Source organism: Armigeres subalbatus, chromosome 2 (assembly GCF_024139115.2).
Source record: "Armigeres subalbatus isolate Guangzhou_Male chromosome 2, GZ_Asu_2, whole genome shotgun sequence".
Classification (NCBI taxonomy): Eukaryota; Metazoa; Arthropoda; class Insecta; order Diptera; family Culicidae; genus Armigeres; species Armigeres subalbatus.
In genome coordinates this window covers 384,551,351-384,571,034 of record NC_085140.1, presented here as the reverse complement: position 1 = coordinate 384,571,034, position 19,684 = coordinate 384,551,351, and the positions used below count along the sequence as shown (strand labels likewise).

Here is a 19,684-nt window from a genome sequence, read left to right as displayed (position 1 = left end):
GATCTTGACTCTATGGAGTTCGTAGACTACCTGGAGCCCACGACAACAACAATAACTACTTGGAATACAAACATATACCAAGAAGGGGTCACAGAACTTGTTTATTCTTCGTTAACTGCCTTCATTACGGATATTGATCCGAAGACCTTGACTGTATGGAGTTCGTAGACTACTTGGAATCAATGACAGCAACAAGAACTACTCGGAATGCAAACATGTTTTGAGAAAAGATCATTGGATGACCCGGAACATATACTGTGAAAGCATTATATGCTAAGCACCATAAAGAGCATGTACCGTTTTTGAATTTACACGATAGACCTTTGGTTACGTTAGCAGACCATAAGATCTTATTCCAGTGATTTTTTGGATGACTGAGGCCTTACTACAGGGGATTTTGGAGATCCAGAATATATACTGTGAACACCGACTATTCTAAGAAGCGCAATGAGCATGTAATATATTTGAAACTGGTTGATAGTCCTTCGGTTACGTGTGTAGACTCTTAAGTCTTACTTCAAAGATTTCTTGTATAACCATGGACAAAAGCTGTAAACCTTGACAATGGGCGAAAAGTATATGAGTTTCTGTTTCCAAAACTGTCAAAATTATCTAAATCGGTTGAAAATTGTTAAAGTTATGAAAATATCAATTTAGTGGAACACGGGTACCCTGTCGGCCATCCACGTGGTAAAAAAAATCAGGCGCCCCTCCCCACGTCCCTCCTCACTGTATCAACGTGATTTTCTCACAGATGCTACATTTTATGGAGTTCTTAGATGTCACCGAGTTTCAGCTTTCAGCTATAAAAATTCATTGAAATATCACCACTTGAAGTTGAAAAAGGAACACGGGTACCCCGTCGGCCGCATAAGGGTTAATCGCGAGAAAAATTGCAGTACAATGTCTATAAGACTAACCATTGCGTACCGAAGGTCTCTAACAAGATGAATACACAGCTAGGTGTTTCAATCTGCCAAGTTTATGGAAGAGAAGAAGGCGGGGGTGAAAAATTCATTTTCAGTGCAAAACGAAAACAAACCGGCTGGCTCTCCCATAATAAAATCCAAGATGGCTGAATCGTGAATTTGGCAGATTGGAGCACCTAGTGGTGTATTCATCTTGGTCTCTAATGAAGTTTGACTATTGCTGAACTATTCCATCCGTTACATTGAGGGAGCATTACATCATCTGCTCCATCTGCTCTGGTAGAGATAGTTCCTTGCACAGGTTATCGGCAATTAGTTCTAGGCTTGACAGAAAAAAACAATAGAACAAAAGACAAAAATAGTAAGCAGTTGTCAGAGACTAATTGTTAATTTGGGCTGGCTGGCAGCTGCTCGCAAGGTACTCTGGTTCTCGTTTTGCGGTACTTTTTTGGTCTATTTTGGCCTTTTTAGACAACGTGCATTGCAGTCTTTGTTGAAGTTATGCCGGACGAGAAACGTATGAATACGAGAAAGCTTATACGATGGAATACTATCGAACTTATAGAGAAAGTTTGGGATGTCTTTCAGATCGTTCAGGATGAATACGAAGAGATGGACGATTCCGAAGATTTCGCAATCAAAAATTTGGAGATGCGGGTATACGCAGAATGTCTGTCCGTGTGGAAGCGCGGCTTGTCGAAAAATGGTCACTTACCTGTTGCTTGGTAAACCGGTGGAGCAGTTTAGCTCTATACTCATACTGTTATTTGTGGATAAGCTTGATGATGACTCACTAATTGCACGGAAGGAATCGATTGCAGTTGAAGAGCATTCCACCTACGATATTCATCTTCTTTCTCTTTCTTTCTTTAAAAATGAGTATTCATTTCCTTTGAGGCAATATAACTCACAAACGGATGGACCGATTTGCAAGAGTTTCTCACTAATCGATTCGTCTTGAGATCAGCTGTGTTACAGCTGTGTTGTATGTGCTGTACATACATAAAAAGATAGAAGATTTCGCTGGAATAGTTAAACAAATGTAAAAATACTAAGATTGCATGAATTCTGAAGGAAACCATCAAGCATGGACTAAAATCGGTCTAGAGTGCGACGCTGCAATCAACGACGAAAAAACAAACAACACGAGCACGATATACAGAATCAAGGTAGGCTCGTAAAGAAAATGACAGTTCAAAAGTGACGTGATTGCTATCGCAGTATAAACGAGTGCAAAAGAAGGCCAAACTCAATCGTAGAACATTGGCTTGCTTCGTTCTTAGCAGCGATAGCAGTGACGTCAATTATTTACGGTGAAAATTGATGTTTTCGTACGTATCGATAGTGCCTTGTTTTTGTATGCCGTGCAACACGAGTAAGATCGGCTAGGTTCGACTAGTAGCACATAAAATGGAAGACTTTCTTCAGAAAAGTGCTTGTTTTCTGAAGACGATCGCCATAGACCGATCGCAGCAGTCTTGCTCAAAGCCTGCCAAAGCTTCTCTCGTCTCGATGAAGCCGTAACAAGCCCGTTGGACCACAATTGCCACATAAATACCAACGAAAACTTGTCCGTTATGTGTTCTGCGTGCGACAAGCAGAGACATTCTATGAAGGATTGTGCGACAAGAAGCTCTGTAGCAATTGCATTTCGCTTGCGCTGTCGTTCCAATTATAGCTCCATGCATTATTCTAGACGGCGTCGTTCAAAGATCTACACAAGTCCATTCGAGATGAACAAGCCCCGAGATGCACTTCCCCGTCGAATATTGACATCGCTGTGGTAGCATCATTAGCTACAGAGACCATATCTACGGTCAAGTTGTCTAACATCAGTGTAATTCGCACGACCGTAGTGTTGATCGTTGTGGACGCCTACGGCCAGGAGATTTTTGCCCGTGATCTGTAGGATTCCGGCTTGCAACCCTAAGCAATCGGCGATCGATTGTGTTAAAAATTACACCTCGCCCAAAAAGTTGTCAACATTCCGATTTCCGGAGGCGACAGCGATGTTAGGAACGCGAAATAAAGTAGAGGCAGAAGCACATTCTCGAGTAGCGGACTTTTAAGAGTCATTAGATTTCGTAGAACTACGGCAAGTAACCAGTGACACGCCATCAGGATCGTTCTCCACCAACCGTTGGACGATTCCCGTAAGCTTTCTTCTCGCAAATACCGATTTCAACTTAAGAAAAGTCGACATGATTATCGGCGCTGCCTACAATTACGCATTTCTTCAAGATGAAAGATTTCGCTTTCCCAACCAGGGTCCAATTTTAGTTGAAACAGTCTTTGGTTCGTTAGATTGTTGCTGGAAAGTTTGAAAATTCCGAGGAACTACTCCAGCAAGTTACGGTAGCTTCCCATGCAGTGGCGGTGACTTCTAATAGCGATCAATTAGAGTGGTTCTGGTGGAACCGGGGAAGATGATTCTAAATCTTGCTATCACACCACCCGATCGTCTTCGAAGGGTGATCACAATTCCCTACTCGTCGGTCCCGAAGTTTCCGATGGCATTAATGGCTGATATTAAAAAAAAGTATCGCCAAATTTTCGATGAATCCATCTGATCCCCCACTTCAGCGAACTATGTGGCGCTTTGACGTATGAACTAGGAACTGTCATTTACGGCCTTGCTCCATCATGATTCCGTTCAACACGAACACTTTTGCAGCTCGTTGAAGATGAAGGTTCATTCCCGAAATCCAGTATAGCTTTTCAATAGAACGTTAACGTGGACGATGACAGCATCAAAGAGGCTAGCCAACTTCGCGTAGAGTTAACCGATCTTCTGCAGAAAGGAGGATTTCGATTTCGGATTTCCGTAAATGGTGCTTCCTGTGCTGATTGGCTCACCGAAAACGCACTCATTGTTTAAGTTCGACCCTGATGAAAGCATAAAAACCCTTGGGATACATTAGGAACCCGATGTTTGCCGATTCGACGTCTCAGTCACCCTGAAGGATCTTCACCAAGTAAGCGCACAATACTCTCTGCTATAGCCTAGCAGTACCCAAGCAACCAAAAGTACGGATAAGATGGGATGTTTTGGTTTAAGCAGCTTGCATTTTAAGTTTTTTTTGGATGGCTGGAGCGCAAAAGTGAACTTTGAAGTTCTGTTAAGGTGCTTGGAACTCGATGTGAACCAAGAGTGAACTTATTGGTTCGGTTAGGAACAAACAAATGTGGACTTTTGGTTGCTTGGGTATGATCACGTTGGAATGATAGCGCCCATTATTGTGTAGGCAAACATGATGATGCTGAACCTCTGGCGCTTGTTGTTGAGTTGTGTCGACGACAAAGTGTCCTCGAATCTTCACCGCAAATGGACACAATTGTGTGAGCAACTTCCTAAGTTGTCCAGCTTCTGCGTACAAAGGTTTACTTTGGCTCATGTTCATATATCCTCTGAACTGCACTGTTTGCGGATTCATCTGGGGTTGCCTATGGAGCTTGTATCTGCGTTTCTTCTGGTATGTCTCGACTATTGTACTTCAGTGGATGAAGGCACCCCCGCGAACCTGGAAAACATCAGGTTGGCTTGCATTGTATGCTGGAAAGGAAAATTCAGCAGATGTTCCTGATCCGCAATGGTCTACTGTATATGACCGGTTTCGATTAGTTATACATCCTATTTCTAAACACACCAAATCGCTCTTTCCGGCTTACACCTATTTACAAGACTTCTTCTGGATGATGAATTCTGGGCCCTAAAAGGTAGGAAAGCAGTTTGTAGTGCGATTCGCAAGTGCTACCGTGAACTAGAAGCACTATATTTTTCCAATAATTTTGTCCAAACGAAAACTGGATGAAATCCATTAGCCACCGTATAATCGTTCGATATAACAAATTATATTGAATAATTAATAATTAATAATAATTAAAAATTTATGTCATTTAGTATACTGAACGAATGATGAAAACATCAGAGCAATTCTTCAAAATTTTCTTCAAGCATATTATTTTTATTTTATTTTTCAAAACGATTATTGCTTCCATAAAGCCAATGCTATACGACGATCCTAAATCAGCAGCTAGAATTGGAGCCTAAAATAAATAAATCAAATATGAAGGGATGTAGTGTTCATTATCAGTGTGCGGCTACTAAGAGACAAAGCTCGGAACGAACGAAACCAAACTAACTCAAACGGACTAAACCATAGAATGATCAGTACGGACTCAAGAACAAAAAAAGCGTACGCAGAGTATTTACTCAGTAAATGATTAAATCTCCCGTAGACTTAGTATGTTTATAACAGCGTTACACATCCACACTATCTATAGGAAGACTTTACCAGTATTGTAATACGCAAGAGAACCCAATATCCAAGTAGTGAAATCGTTATTGTTCTACTAGTTGGAATCTTTCTCATTTTTTGCTAACAACATCCCCTAATTGGTGACAACCTTAGCAGAAACTGACGAAATTTCATCCCTTCGATGTGTGAAAAATCCTTGCCGTAGTGTGTGACGCGAAGTTAGTCCAATACAGAACTGTAGATACATCCCTTTCAGGATCTTAGCGCATCGTAGGAATCCGGTTGCTTCTTTCCCCTCTATTGCTAGACTGAAGCTTCTAAGGTAGACCCTAAACACTAATAGATGAGTTCCCCACCAGGGGTGGATTAAATGTAGATCCAGAAAATAATGGATATCCTTGCTCCTGTAGAGTCGCTAGCAATCGATACAAGCCCCTAACTTATTTCGTTCTCGCGTACTAGATCCATAGAGGTGGTACCTAGCCGTTGACGTAGCAGTTAGCGTTAGCGACCCTTTTGGTACTAATTTTCAGAAACTCTAGTCCAGACGGTTTAATGTGCTTTAGAATCGGTTCGAAACACCACAACCAAACAGTCTATCTTTACACAGATGTATGAATAGCGTTTTTCAATGCTCCGTGTTCGAGAGAGAAGTTTCCGCAGATGGGTCTTCTGAATATGTGATATAGTTCAGCCACGGTTTGACAGACGCCTAGTTTCATTTTGAACTTGACAGGAATCATGGACGCAAACAAAAGGAACAAGATGCAGTTGTTTTTATTTCTCACTTGAGTGCCTGACCGTTGAAGATATATTCGAATGATGAAAATTGACATAGAAGATTATAAACAGAGGTTTGCAAATAAAATTGGTAGATATTTTTGAGTCCACTATTTTTGATTATTGCTTATGCTAATATGGCGATTCCCATTTGATTTTAGAGTTAGTATAAGGCTAGTTATATTTTATGAACCGTTTTCTATCAATGCCAAGAATTTAGATAAAGGTTGTTATTGAAATGCTGAAATGACTTTACAATTATTATCATAGTTTGCAGCATAAATCCGCACGCAAAAGATAACGAATATGCAACTATTTTTAATCTAGTTTCAATGACGAACACTTACGACCGAAAAAAGGCACCTTGACTATCTATTAATGAAAATGAAAAACTACTGCGAAATATAAGAATTATGAAACAAAAACAAGCGGAAATCGCATGATGAAACAGCATTTTTTTAAAGTAACTGAGATCGAAATAAATAATGTAAAATGCAAGCAAAATGAACACGCTCGAGCTCTGTCAAATAAAAAAAAACTATCTATGAATACAATAAACGGAAAAAATGGAAAATAAAACATTCACAGAGCAGAAACAAAAAATAACATTAGTGCTACGCATAAGAAAACATAACAATAGACAAATGTGAACGGAGTTTCGTTAAACTTTATTATTATTTTTTCGAGCAATGCATCCTGGTAACGACATCCAACAAACAATAATGATAACAATAAAATAAAAATTGAATCAAATTGTAGTGGATTTTTACTTTTCTCTAGCATTCCGAAAATACATTATTAATTTCGAAAGCTGTTTATTTAGATTCATTGATTTTCTCTGTGTTATGCTCTCACACTTTACCAGAATTTACTAAAGAATATCACATTCCGACAACCAGGGTTGTAAAATGTCTTTGCGTGTTATATTTTTAACTCATTCGACGAATACCTACTTGGAACATTGGGGAAAACTCTTTTAGATAAATCATCACTGTTCACAAAAACAGAAAAGTCCAGTATATCAACCCATACTCCGTCCAGCACAGATTTGGCCTGCGAAGGCATTCGGCTTCAGTACCTAAACTTAAATGATTGAGACTCCTTACGATATCGTTCAGCTTTTCAAGGCACGGCCACCAGCGTTTCGTACACAGCAAAAAAAATTGTAATGCGCATCGACGTAATCTAACAGACGTACTGAAAATCCGATGTAAGAGCGATATTCAAATGTACATTTGTATATATTTGGATGTAATATTACATCGCTAGAAAATTACTCAGATTCATATTCATCATTTTCAATTACGTTGCTTCAGTGTACTATTTATATATGATAATACTGAATATTACATCAAAACAGATGCAACCCATTCAGTAATTAACAAGATGTGTAAAATTACACAGTTTGAATGCTGTATCACATTCAATTATAATGCAATATTGAATCTCGGCAACACTGCTCAGATTCTGCTTTTTTGATCGATCGCCATGTTTATTTTTGGTTGAGTTCGCGACAGTCATGCGGTGGAAGCGGCAAACTTTTCCGGATCTGCACCAACTTTCGGGAACTAAGAACGCGCCTGTTCCAACGGATTCAATGCGGATGGAAAGAATGTCGCCTCTGCTGGTAAGTAATCAATGCTTGTACGTCTTAATATCTTGTTTATTATATGTTTTTATATATTTATTTCAGCTATGGAAAATCGTGTTGACATCGATCTCGCTGCAGGACCTGCTGATCTGAGGCTGACCAGGTATGATAATTAGTGCTTGGAGGTTGCTGCTTTTTGTCGGACCTGTGAGCTACAGGGATGGTGTGAACATGGCTATCTCCACATCCATGTCACCTTCGTCGTCTTCCAGCTGCCTCACCAATGTTCCATCAGTCCAGTTTCTCACCAATGGCCATGACTTTCAAGTCGGCCTCGGCTGGCCTGTTAGACTGATTGCCGGGAAATCGGTATTGCTGTGAGAGACAACTTCATCAGCACTTGCCGGATGGGTGGCTTATCTTGACCTTCCCCAACTACTTCAATAACGCAAGATAAGTATTATTTTTCCATTTTATTCTTCATGTTTTTAGTTCTCCGTACTTTTTCAAAATAAGGAGCATGAAATCATTGACCATGGTCAGGGAGTATGATGATATGGACGCAACATATTCTTTTGTGAAATATATCACAATATTACGCGTCAACATGCCTCAAACGGCAGAAGCTGGGAAGCCGGCCAGAATTTTTCTGAATTTTTTTTTCGGGTTCTAAGTAGAATCCTTCCCAAACTATAGACGGAATCTTTGTTAGATTGCACACATAGATTTTTCCGGGATTCCGAACGGAATACTCCTGGGACGCCAAACAGAATTCTGGAAAGGTAAATCCAATTATTCTAGGATAACAAAAGAATTGAGAATCATAAGATCCATTTTGGGGATTTAAAACGAATGTTTTGGGAAATAACAAAAAAAAGGAGAAAAAGGAGAAAAATTTTAAGCTCTTTTAGTAAAATGTTTTCAAGTATCATAAGGCGAGTATAGCATGAGACTGTTCCATTAAATCTTTTCGGGATTCCAACGGGATTTTTTTCAGGATTCCGACGGGAATCCTTTCGGGATTCCAATGGGAACCCTTTCGGGATTCTGAACAGAATACTTTCGGGATGCTGAAGAGAATCTTTCCGGGATTCTGAAGAGAATCTTTTCAGGATTCTAAAGAGAATCCTTTCGGGATTCTGCAGAGAATCCTTTCGGGATTCTGAAGAGAATCTTTTCAGGATTCTAAAAAGAATCCTTTCGGGATTCTGCAGAGAATCCTTTCGGGATTCTGAAGAGAATCCTATCGGGATTCTGAAGAGAATCCTTTCGGGATTCTGAAGAGAATCCTTTCGGGATTCTGAAGAGAACCCTTTCGTGATTCTGAAGAGAATCCTTTCGGGATTCTGAAGAGAATCCTTTCGGTTTTCTGAAGAGAATCCTTTCGGGATTCTGAAGAGAATCCTTTCGGGATTCTGAAGAGAATCCTTTCGGGATTCTGAAGATAATCCTTTCGGGATTCTGAAGATAATCCTTCCGGGATTCTGAAGAGAATCCTTTCGGGAATCTGAAGAGAATCCTTTCGGGATTCTGAAGAGAATCCTTTCGGGATTCTGAAGATAATCCTTTCGGGATTCTGAAGAGAATCCTTTCGGGATTCTGAAGAGAATCCTTTCGGGATTCTGAAGAGAATCCTTTCGGGATTCTGAAGAGAATCCTTTCGGGATTCTGAAGAGAATCCTTTCGGGATTCTGAAGAGAATCCTGTCGGGATTCTGAAGAGAATCCTTTCGGGATTCTGAAGAGAATCCTTTCGGGATTCTGAAGAGAATCCTTTCGGGATTCTGAAGAGAATTCTTTCGGTTTTCTGAAGAGAATCCTTTCGGGATTCTGAAGAGAATCCTTTCGGGATTCTGAAGAGAATCCTTTCGGGATTCTGAAGAGAATCCTTTCGGGATTCTGAAGAGAATCCTTTCGGGATTCTGAAGAGAATCCTTTCGGGATTCTGAAGAGAATCCTTTCGGGATTCTGAAGAGAATCCTTTCGGAATTCTGAAGAGAATTCTTTCGGGATTCTGAAGAGAATCCTTTCGGAATTCTGAAGAGAATCCTTTCGAGATTCTGAAGATAAGCCTTCCGGGATTCTGAAGAGAATCCTTTCGGGATTCTGAAGAGAATCCTTTCGATATTCTGAAGAGAATCCTTTCGGTTTTCTGAAGAGAATCCTTTCGGGATTCTGAAGAGAATCCTTTCGGTTTTCTGAAGAGAATCCTTTCGGGATTCTGAAGAGAATCCTTTCGGGATTCTGAAGAGAATCCTTTCGGGATTCTGAAGAGAATCCTTTCGGTTTTCTGAAGAGAATCCTTTCGGGATTCTGAAGAGAATCCTTTCGAGATTCTGAAGAGAATCCTTTCGGGATTCTGAAGAGAATCCTTTCGGGATTCTGAAGAGAATCCTTTCGGGATTCTGAAGAGAATCCTTTCGGGATTCTGAAGAGAATCCTTTCGGGATTCTGAAGAGAATCCTTTCGGGATTCTGAAGAGAATCCTTTCGAGATTCTGAAGAGAATCCTTTCGAGATTCTGAAGAGAATCCTTTCGAGATTCTGAAGAGAATCCTTTCGGGATTCTGAAGAGAATCCTTTCGGGATTCTGAAGAGAATCCTTTCGGGATTCTGAAGAGAATCCTTTCGGGATTCTGAAGAGAACCCTTTCGGGATTCTGAAGAGAACCCTTTCGGGATTCTGAAGAGAACCCTTTCATGATTCTGAAGAGAATCCTTTCGGGATTCTGAAGAGAATCCTTTCGGGATACTGAAGAGAATCCTTTCGGGATTCTGAAGAGAATCCTTTCGGGATTCTGAAGAGAATCCTTTCAGGATTCTGAAGAGAATCCTTTCGGGATTCTGAAGAGAATCCTTTCGGGATTCTGAAGAGAATCCTTTCGGGATTCTGAAGAGAATCCTTTCGGGATTCTGAAGAGAATCCTTTCGGGATTCTGAAGAGAATCCTTTCGGGATTCTGAAGAGAATCCTTTCGGGATTCTGAAGAGAATCCTTTCGGGATTCTGAAGAGAATCCTTTCGGGATTCTGAAGAGAATCCTTTCGGGATTCTGAAGATGATCATTTATCATTCTGGAGAAAATCCTTTCGGGATTCTGGAGAGAATCTTTCGGGATTCTGGAAAGAATCCTTCGGGATTCTGGAGAGAATCCTTCGGGATTCTGGAGAGAATCCTTCGGGATTCTGGAGAGAATCCTTTCGGGATTCTGAAGACAATCCTTTCGGGATTCTGAAGACAATCCTTTCGGGATTCTGAAGACAATCCTTTCGGGATTCTGAAGAGAATCCTTTCGGGATTCTGAAGAGAATCCTTTCGGGATTCTGAAGAGAATCCTTTCGGGATTCTGAAGAGAATCCTTTCGGGATTCTGAAGACAATCCTTTCGGGATTCTGAAGATAATCCTTTCAAGATTCTGAAGAGAATCCTTTTGGGATTCTGAAGAGAATCCTTTCGGGATTCTGAAGAGAATCCTTTCGGGATTCTGAAGAGAATCCTGTTGGGATTCTGAAGAGAATCTTTTCGGGATTCTGAAGAGAATCCTTTCGGGATTCTGAAGAGAATCCTTTCGGGATTCTGAAGAGAATCCTGTCGGGATTCTGAAGAGAATCTTGTCGGGATTCTGAAGAGAATCCTTTCGGGATTCTGAAGAGAATCCTTTCGGGATTCTGAAGAGAATCCCTCGGGATTCTGGAGAGAATCCTCTGGGATTCTGGGGAGAATCCTTTGGGATTCTGGAGAGAATCCTTCGGGATTCTGGAGAGAATCCTTCGGGATTCTGGAGAGAATCCTTCGGGATTCTGGAGAGAATCCTTCGGGATTCTGGAGAGAATCCTTCGGGATTCTGGAGAGAATCCTTCGGGATTCTGGAGAGAATCCTTCGGGATTCTGGAGAGAATCCTTCGGGATTCTGGAGAGAATCCTTCGGGATTCTGGAGAGAATCCTTCGGGATTCTGGAGAGAATCCTTCGGGATTCTGGAGAGAATCCTTCGGGATTCTGGAGAGAATCCTTCGGGATTCTGGAGAGAATCCTTCGGGATTCTGGAGAGAATCCTTCGGGATTCTGGAGAGAATCCTTCGGGATTCTGGAGAGAATCCTTCGGGATTCTGGAAGGAATCCTTCGGGATTCTGGAAGGAATCCTTCGGGATTCTGGAAGGAATCCTTCGGGATTCTGGAAGGAATCCTTCGGGATTCTGGAAGGAATCCTTCGGGATTCTGGAAGGAATCCTTCGGGATTCTGGAGAGAATCCTTCGGGATTCTGGAGAGAATCCTTCGGGATTCTGAAGAGAATACTTCGGGATTCTGAAGAGAATCCTTCGGGATTCTAAAAAGAATCCTTCGGGATTCTAAAAAGAATCCTTCGGGATTCTGGAGAGAATCCTTCGGGATTCTGGAGAGAATCCTTCGGGATTCTGAAGAGAATCCTTCGGGATTCTGAAGAGAATCCTTCGGGATTCTGGAGAGAATCCTTCGGGACTCTGGAGAGAATCCTTCTGGATTCTGAAGAAAATCCTCTTCAGAATCCCGAAAGGATTCTCTCCAGAATCCCGAATGGATTCTCTCCAGAATCCCGAAAGGATTCTCTTCAGAATCCCGAAAAAAAACTCTTTACAATCTCGAAAAAAAAATCGATTCAGAGTCTCAAAAGGATTCTCTTCCGAATCCCGAAAGGATTCTCTTTAGAATCCCGAAGGGATTCTGTCCAGCAATCCGAGAGGATTCTCTTCAGAAACGCGAAAAAGAATCCCTAAAGGATTTTCTTCAGAATCCAGAAAAGATTCTCTCCAGAATCCCGAAAGGATTCTCTCCGGTATTGAAAAGGATTCTCCCCAGAATGATAAATGATCATCTTCAGAATCCCGAAAGGATTCCCTTAAGAATCACCAGGGGATTCTCTTCAGAATCCTGAAAGAAATCTCTTCAGAATCCCGAAAGGATTCCCGTTCGAATCCCGAAAAGATTCAATGGAACAGTCTCATACTAAACTCGCCTTATGATACTTGAAAACATTTTACTAAAAGAGCCTAAAATTTTTCTCCTAAAATGTTTTTTTTTGTGATTTCCCAAAACATTCGTTTTAAATCCCCAAAATGGATCCTATGATTCTCAATTCTTTTGTTATCCTAGAATAATTGGATTTACAATTCCAGAATTCTGTTTGGCGTCCCAGGAGTATTCCGTTCGGAATCCCAGTAGAATCCCGGAAAAATCTATGTGTGCAATCTAACAAAGATTCCGTCTATAGTTTGGGAAGGATTCTACCTAGAATCCTTCGGGATTCTGGAGAGAATCCTTCGGGATCCCGGAAGGATTCCACTTGGAATCCTAAAAGGATTCTATTTGGAATCCTAGAAGGATTCCATTTGGAATCCTAGAAGGATTCCATTTGGAATCCTAGAAGGATTCTATTTCGAATCGCAGAAGGATTCCATTTCGAATTCCAGAAGAATTTAATTTCAAATCCCACAAGAACTCCATTTGGAATCCCGGAAGGAATCCCTTCAGAATCCTGGAAGAATGCTTTTTGGGGTACCGAAAGCATTCCTTTTGGGATCCCGCAAAGATTCCCATTGGAATCCCAGAAGAATTCTCATTAGAATTCCGGGAGAATTCCCATTAGAATCCTGGAAGCATTCCTATCAGAGTCAAGAAATGATTCCTATTAGAATCCCGGAAAGATTCCATTTGGAATTCCGGAAGGATTTCATTTGGAATCCTGGCAGCATCTGTTTGGAATCCTAAAAGGATTTTCTTTGGAATCCCGAAAATATTATCTTTGGAATCCCGGAAGGATTCTCTTTGGAATTTCCTTTGGAATACCGGAAGTATTCCCTTTCTATCCCGGAAGTATTCCCTTTGGTATGCCGAAAAGATTCGCTTTGGAATCCTGGAAGGATTCCCTTCGAATCGGGAAGAATTTCCCTTGGAATCCTGGAAGGATTTCTTTTGGAATAACGGAAGTATTCCCTTTGGAATTCCGGATTGATTCCCTTTGGAATCCCGGAAGGATTCCATTTGGAATCCGGAAATATTTGATTTGGAATCCTGGAAGCATTCCATTTGGAATCCCGGAAAGATTCTTTTTGGAATCCCGGATGTATTCGTTTTGGAATCCCGGAAAGATTATCTTTGGAATCCCGGAAGGATTCTTCTTGGAATCCCGGAAGGATTTCCTTTGGAATCCCAAAAGGATTTTCGTTGAAATCCCGGAAGGATTCTTTTTGGAGCCCCAGATGGATTCTTTGTGGAATCTTAGAAGGATTCTTTTAGGAATCCCGGAAAGATTCTCATAGGAATCCCGGAGGGATTCTAATTGAGATCTCTGAAGGATTTTCTTCGGAATCCCGGAAGAATTATCTTCGGAATGCCTGAAATCTTCGCTTTGGAATCTCGGAAGGATTTTCTTTGAAATCAAGGAAGGATTCCCTTTGGAATCTCAGAAGGATTCTTTTTGGAGTCCCAGATGGATTCTTTGTGGAGTCTTAGAAGGATAATTTTAGGAATCCCGGAAAGATTCTCATAGGAATCCCGGAGGGATTCTAATTGAGATCTCCGAAGGATTTTCTTTGGAATTCCGGAAGGATTATCACGGAAGCATTCCCTCATGGAATCCTGGAAGGATTATATTTGAAATCCCGGGAGGACATCCTTTGGAATCCCTGAAGGGTTCTCTTTGGAATCCCGGAAGAATTCTCTTTGGAATTCCGAAAGGATTCTCTTAGGAATCCCAGAAGGATTATATTTGAGATCTCTGAAGGATTTTCTTTGAAAACGCAGAAGTACAATCTTCGGAATCCCGGAAAGAATCGCTTTCCAATTTCCAAACATTTTATATAGAATCTCAGAAAGATGCTTCTGGAGTCTTAGACGGATTATTTTAGGAATTCCGAAAGGATTCCATTTGGAATCCCGGAAGAGTTCCCTTTAGAATGTTTGAAGTATTATCTTTAGAATCCTGGAAGAATTCTCCTTAGAATCCCGGAAGGATTCCCTTTTGGAATGCCGGAAGATTTTCTTTGGAAACCGGAAGGATTCTCTTTGGAATCCCGGAAGGATTCCTTTTGAAATCCCGGAAGGACTCCCTTTGGAATCCCGGAAGTATTCCCTTTGGAATCCCTGAAGTATTCTTTTTGGAATCCCGGAAGTATTCCCTTTGAAATCCCGGAAGTATTCCCTTTGGAATCCCGGAAGGATTCCCTTTGGAAGCCTGGAAGGATTCCCTTTGGAAGCCCGGAAGGATTCCCTTTGGAATCCCGGAAGTATTCCCTTTGAATTCCCTGAAGTATTCCCTTTGGAATCCCGGAAGTATTACTTTTGGAATCCCGGAAGGATTCCCTTTGGAAGCCCGGAAGGATTCCCTTTGGAAGCCCGGAAGAATTCCCTTTGGAAGCCCGGAAGGATTCCCTTTGGAAGCCCGGAAGGATTCTCTTTGGAAGCCCGGAAGAATTCCCTTTGGAATCCCAGAAGGATTCCCTTCTGAGCCATTTCAGAATCTTAGAAGGCCTTCCCTTGAATTTCTTTAGGAATCTTATAAGGATTCTATATGGAAAGGAACAATTCTGGAATCCTAAAAATAATCCCTCTCGGATCCCGAACTGAATTCACATGGGATTGCAACCGAATCCCAGAACAATTTCCTCCAGAACCCCAGAAGTATTCTCTTTCGATTTTCATAAGGAATTCCTTAAGAATTCCAGAAGGATCCTATTTGACATCCTAGGATTTCTTCTGAGATCCCTGAAGCATCATTTTTTTCCTTTGAAATTCTTCATGTATTTTTTTGAAATATCAGGAGGAGTGCCTTCGGAATCACAAAGGGATTCCCTCCGGAATCTCGCTCGGACTCTTAGGATTATCTTTAAAATTCTCAGGGATCCCAGGCGGATTACGTTAGTCAATCCTATAGAGATTTTCTTCTGGATTCCCAAACAATTATTATTTAATAAATATCGTTTCTCACCAAATCAACTAATTTTTTTTATATATTTCAGCGTCTGAATAGACCACCAACTTCCGTGTCACTTACGGTGTAACTTGTTAGGAACTGGCCTGATGCGCGTTTCGAGTAAAAAGCTACTTAGATTTGCCACGCCATTTCACAGGATCAGCGATAGTGTTCACGATTACTCGTGGCCCCCGGCCATTACGGTTAATTGATGCGGATATATCGATGAGGATAACGAATCATACGGGCTACTCCTAATAACAACCACTACTATTATGATTATGCCATTTAAATACCTATCGTTAAATATCGAGTTAAATATTGGAAAGAAAATTAATTGTATGGGGCTGGGGATTGGCATCCTCGTTGGCATCTAGTTACTCTTTATCATCATATTTATTATCTTAAATGGCGTAATCTGAATCTTAATTTTCTTTACTCATATTCTGTAGAATATAGAACACAAAAATTAGACCAAATAAAAATTGTATGTGTAATATTAATAAAGTTGAAAATGATTAATAAACCGAAAACACCAATATCGAGAGCCTACATGTATCGGACGATTTTACATCACATTGATTTACATCGCTTCTATTACGTAGTTTCATTTATTACATCGACAGAAATTACATCGATTCTGTTTATTACACAGCAAGCTCTCGAGTACATCGCGCAGTGTAATATTCAACAACCGATGGATTGAGCTGGTTGCAGCGATTTCGATGTAATATTCAACAAATTTTTTTGCTGTGTAGAAAATCAATTTGGTAAAACAGCGAATTATATAATATTATAATCAAAGTGTCTTGCGCAGTTCAAAGTACCTCCGATTTCCTGTAACGATTCGTCTCCGAATTTCTCTACTGGCGGTCATCAAACTTATTGGCAGACTCTCACAAATCCGATGCAGGCTTTCTCCATATACTCAAATTAGCATGCCATAATATGTAGGTACAGATATGTTCCGTTTTTATCAACACGGTCCGTGAGTTCCAGTTGACAAAATCTAAACAGTGACAAAATCGGAATAATTTTCTTTGACGATTTTTTTTAGCCAAAATTTTAGTAAAAATGATATATTGCTGGTAAAATGTTCTATTTAAAGGGTTCTAACCTTTTTAAATGCTAAGGGACTATCCATAAACCACATGAACATGCTAGTGGGAGGCAAGGGTTAGTAGAAAACCCCGATTAATTCACCTAGCGGTGATGGTGCCTTTCTCATGCGTTGAATTTCCGGCCAATTTTCAATAGAAAACAATGAGACAGAATTCTGCGTCGAATGCAATCTGTTGCGAAGAAACAAAGAAATCGGTTGAGGGCAATGAAAATAAATACTAAGGCATGGAAATCCATATTTTGTGTGCGTGCTATTCGTGTATGGCGAAAAAGCTTTCACCACTACATTCGAACGAGCTCCCATAAAAAACCGTGCAAATATGTACATCACTATTTGCTGTTTACATTTTCCATCATCCACCAATACACTTGCATTTGATCTTCTTCCTCACTTTATATCTATTCTCATAGGGTTAGGTCATAGGTAGTGCAAAAAAATGAGCTAGACTTTTTGCTCTTTTGGTGCGCACACGCACACAGACATCAGCTCAATTCGTCAAGCTGAGTCGATTGGTATATAGCACTATGGGACTCCGATCCTTCTACAAAAAGTGGAGCGATTATGCAGCCTTTACGTATACTTAGTATACGAGAAAGGCAAAAAGACACAAAGTTATTATGCATAGGGAATGTTTATTGTTCATCAGTGGTGATTGGTTGATATTCCTGGAGAGTAAGGAGTGCATCAAGGGAACGTCCGTAAGTTATGTCACGCAAAAATCAATCATTTTCAATCCCTCCTCTTTTCATTGTCCCGCTTTTCGTAATTATCAAAAATTATATGTGTAGTCACACTTTTAGAAACCATCTGCCTTCCACTTAAACCGCGGCGTAATTTATGGACGTTCCCTAAGACAAGGTGGCATCTGTTGATAACATAATAATATTTGACAATATTTGATATCTAAACCCTTTCGGGACTGATGCATCATATATGCCCTGCGTTTTAGATTGGGTGTGAAAAATCTCAGAAGAGAGCTAGGTCCCCAGTTTCTTCAGCAAAAATGTTCATCATGTCGGCTACTCAGTGATAAATTTTCAGGGGGAAGGGTCATTTGGCCGAAACCCATTCGGCCGAAAGCCATTTGGCCGAATGCCACTAGGCCGAACAGACCATTAGGCCGAAACCCATCTAGCCGAAAGTCATTTGGCCGAAAGGGTTGTTTGGTCGAAAGGGTCATTTGGCCGAAAGTCATTATGCCGAAAGGGTCGTTTGGCCGAATGGGTTGTTTGGCCGAAAGGGTCGTTTGGCCGAAAGGGTCGTTTGGCCGAATGGGTCATTTGGCCGAAAAGGTCGTTTGACCGAAATGAACGTTTGGCCGAATGGGTCGTTTGGCCGAATGGGTCATTTGGCCGAAAGGGTCGTTTGGCCGAAAGGGTCTTTTGGCCGAATGGGTCGTTTGGCCGAATGGGTCATTTGTCCGAAAGGGTCGTTTGGCCGAAAGGGTCATTTGGCCGAAAGGGTCATTTGGCCGAAAGGGTCGTTTGGCCGAAAGAGTCGTTTGGCCGAAAAGGTCATTAGGCCGAAAGGGTCATTTGGCCGAAAGGGTCATATGGCTGAAAGGGTCGTTCGACCGAAAGGGTCGTTTGGCCGAAAGGATCACTTTGCCGAAAGGATCATTTGGCTGAAAGGGTCATTTGGCCGAAAGGGTCGTTTGACCGAAAGGGTCGTTTGGCCGAAAGGATCACTTAGCCGAAAGGATCATTTGGCCAAAAGGGTCATTCGGCCGGAAGGGTAATTTGGTCGAAAAGGTGATCGGCAGAAAGGGTCATTCGGCCGAATAGGACATTTAGATGAATGGCTCATTTGAAAAGTGAGAATAAGCAATGAAAAAAAAAAAAACGTCTTACTTCTCACTCTTCATTTTTCTTTTCTCACTGTAAAAAGTGAGAAGCGCGAAATGAGTAATGAGATGTCTCACTACTCACTATGCGCTTCTCGCTTTTAACAGCGTGAAGTGATAAATGGGGAGTTAGAAGTGAGACGTCTCACTTCTCACTCCTCATTTATCACTTCTCAATGTAAAAGTGAGTAGTGCAAAGTGGGGAGAGAGACGTCTTACTACCCACTTTTTACATCGAGAAGTGGTAAGTGAAACGTTCCACTTCTCACTCCTCATTTATAACTTTACGCTGTAAAAAGTGAGAAGCGCGAAGTGATTAGTGAGACGTCGTGAGAGAAGCGATAAGTGAGAAGTGAGAAGTAAGATGTCGCACTTCTCACTCTTCATTCATAACTTCACGCTATAAAAAGTGAGAAGCGCGAAGTGATTAGTGATACGTCTCACTACTCACTTAGCGCTTCTCATTTTTTACAGCGAGAAGTGATAAATGAGGAGTGAGAAGTGAGACGTCTCACTTCTCTTTCCTCATATCTCGCTTCTCGATGTAAAAAGTGAGACTTCTCACTTCTCATTCCTCATTTATCACTTCTCGCTGTATAAAGTGAGAACCTCAAAGTGAGTAGTGAGACGTCTCACTTCTCACTCCTCATTTCGCGCTTCTCACTGTGAAAAGTGAGTAGTGAGACGTCTCACTACTCACTTTTCACAATAAGAAGTGAGAAATGAGAGAAGAGAAGTGGGAAGTGAGACGTCTTACTTCTCTTTCTTCATTTTTCTCTTCTCACTGTTGAAAGTGAAAAGCGCGACGTGAGTAGTTAGACGTCTCACTACTCATTTTGTGTTTCTCACTTTTGACAGCGAGAAGTGATAAATGAGGAGTGAGAAGTGAGACGTCTGCGAAGTTGATAGTGCGACGTCTCACCACTCATTTCGCGCTTCTCACTTTTTACAGTGTGAAGAGAAATTTCGACCAAATGACCCATTCGGCTAAATGACCCTTTCGGCCAAATGACCCTTTCGGCCAAACGTCCCTTTCGGCTAAATGACCCTTTTGGCCAAACGACCCATTCAGCCAAACGACCCATTCGGCCAAACGACCCATTCGGCCAAACGACCCTTTCGGCTAAACGACCCATTCGGCCAAACGACCCTTTCGGCCAAACGACCAATTCGGCCAAATGACCTATTCGGCCAAATGATCCTTTCGGCCTAAG

The 19,684-nt window shown here is 41.2% G+C and overlaps 1 long non-coding RNA gene across 1 annotated transcript; it reads left to right on the top strand.

The window, feature by feature from the left end:
* Window positions 1-7,458: 7,458 nt before the first annotated feature.
* LOC134217323 (uncharacterized) lies at window positions 7,459-16,030 on the top strand. Its single transcript, XR_009980994.1, has 3 exons — window positions 7,459-7,595; window positions 7,662-7,722; window positions 15,551-16,030. It is a non-coding gene; the product is annotated as an uncharacterized LOC134217323 (long non-coding RNA).
* Window positions 16,031-19,684: the final 3,654 nt, after the last annotated feature.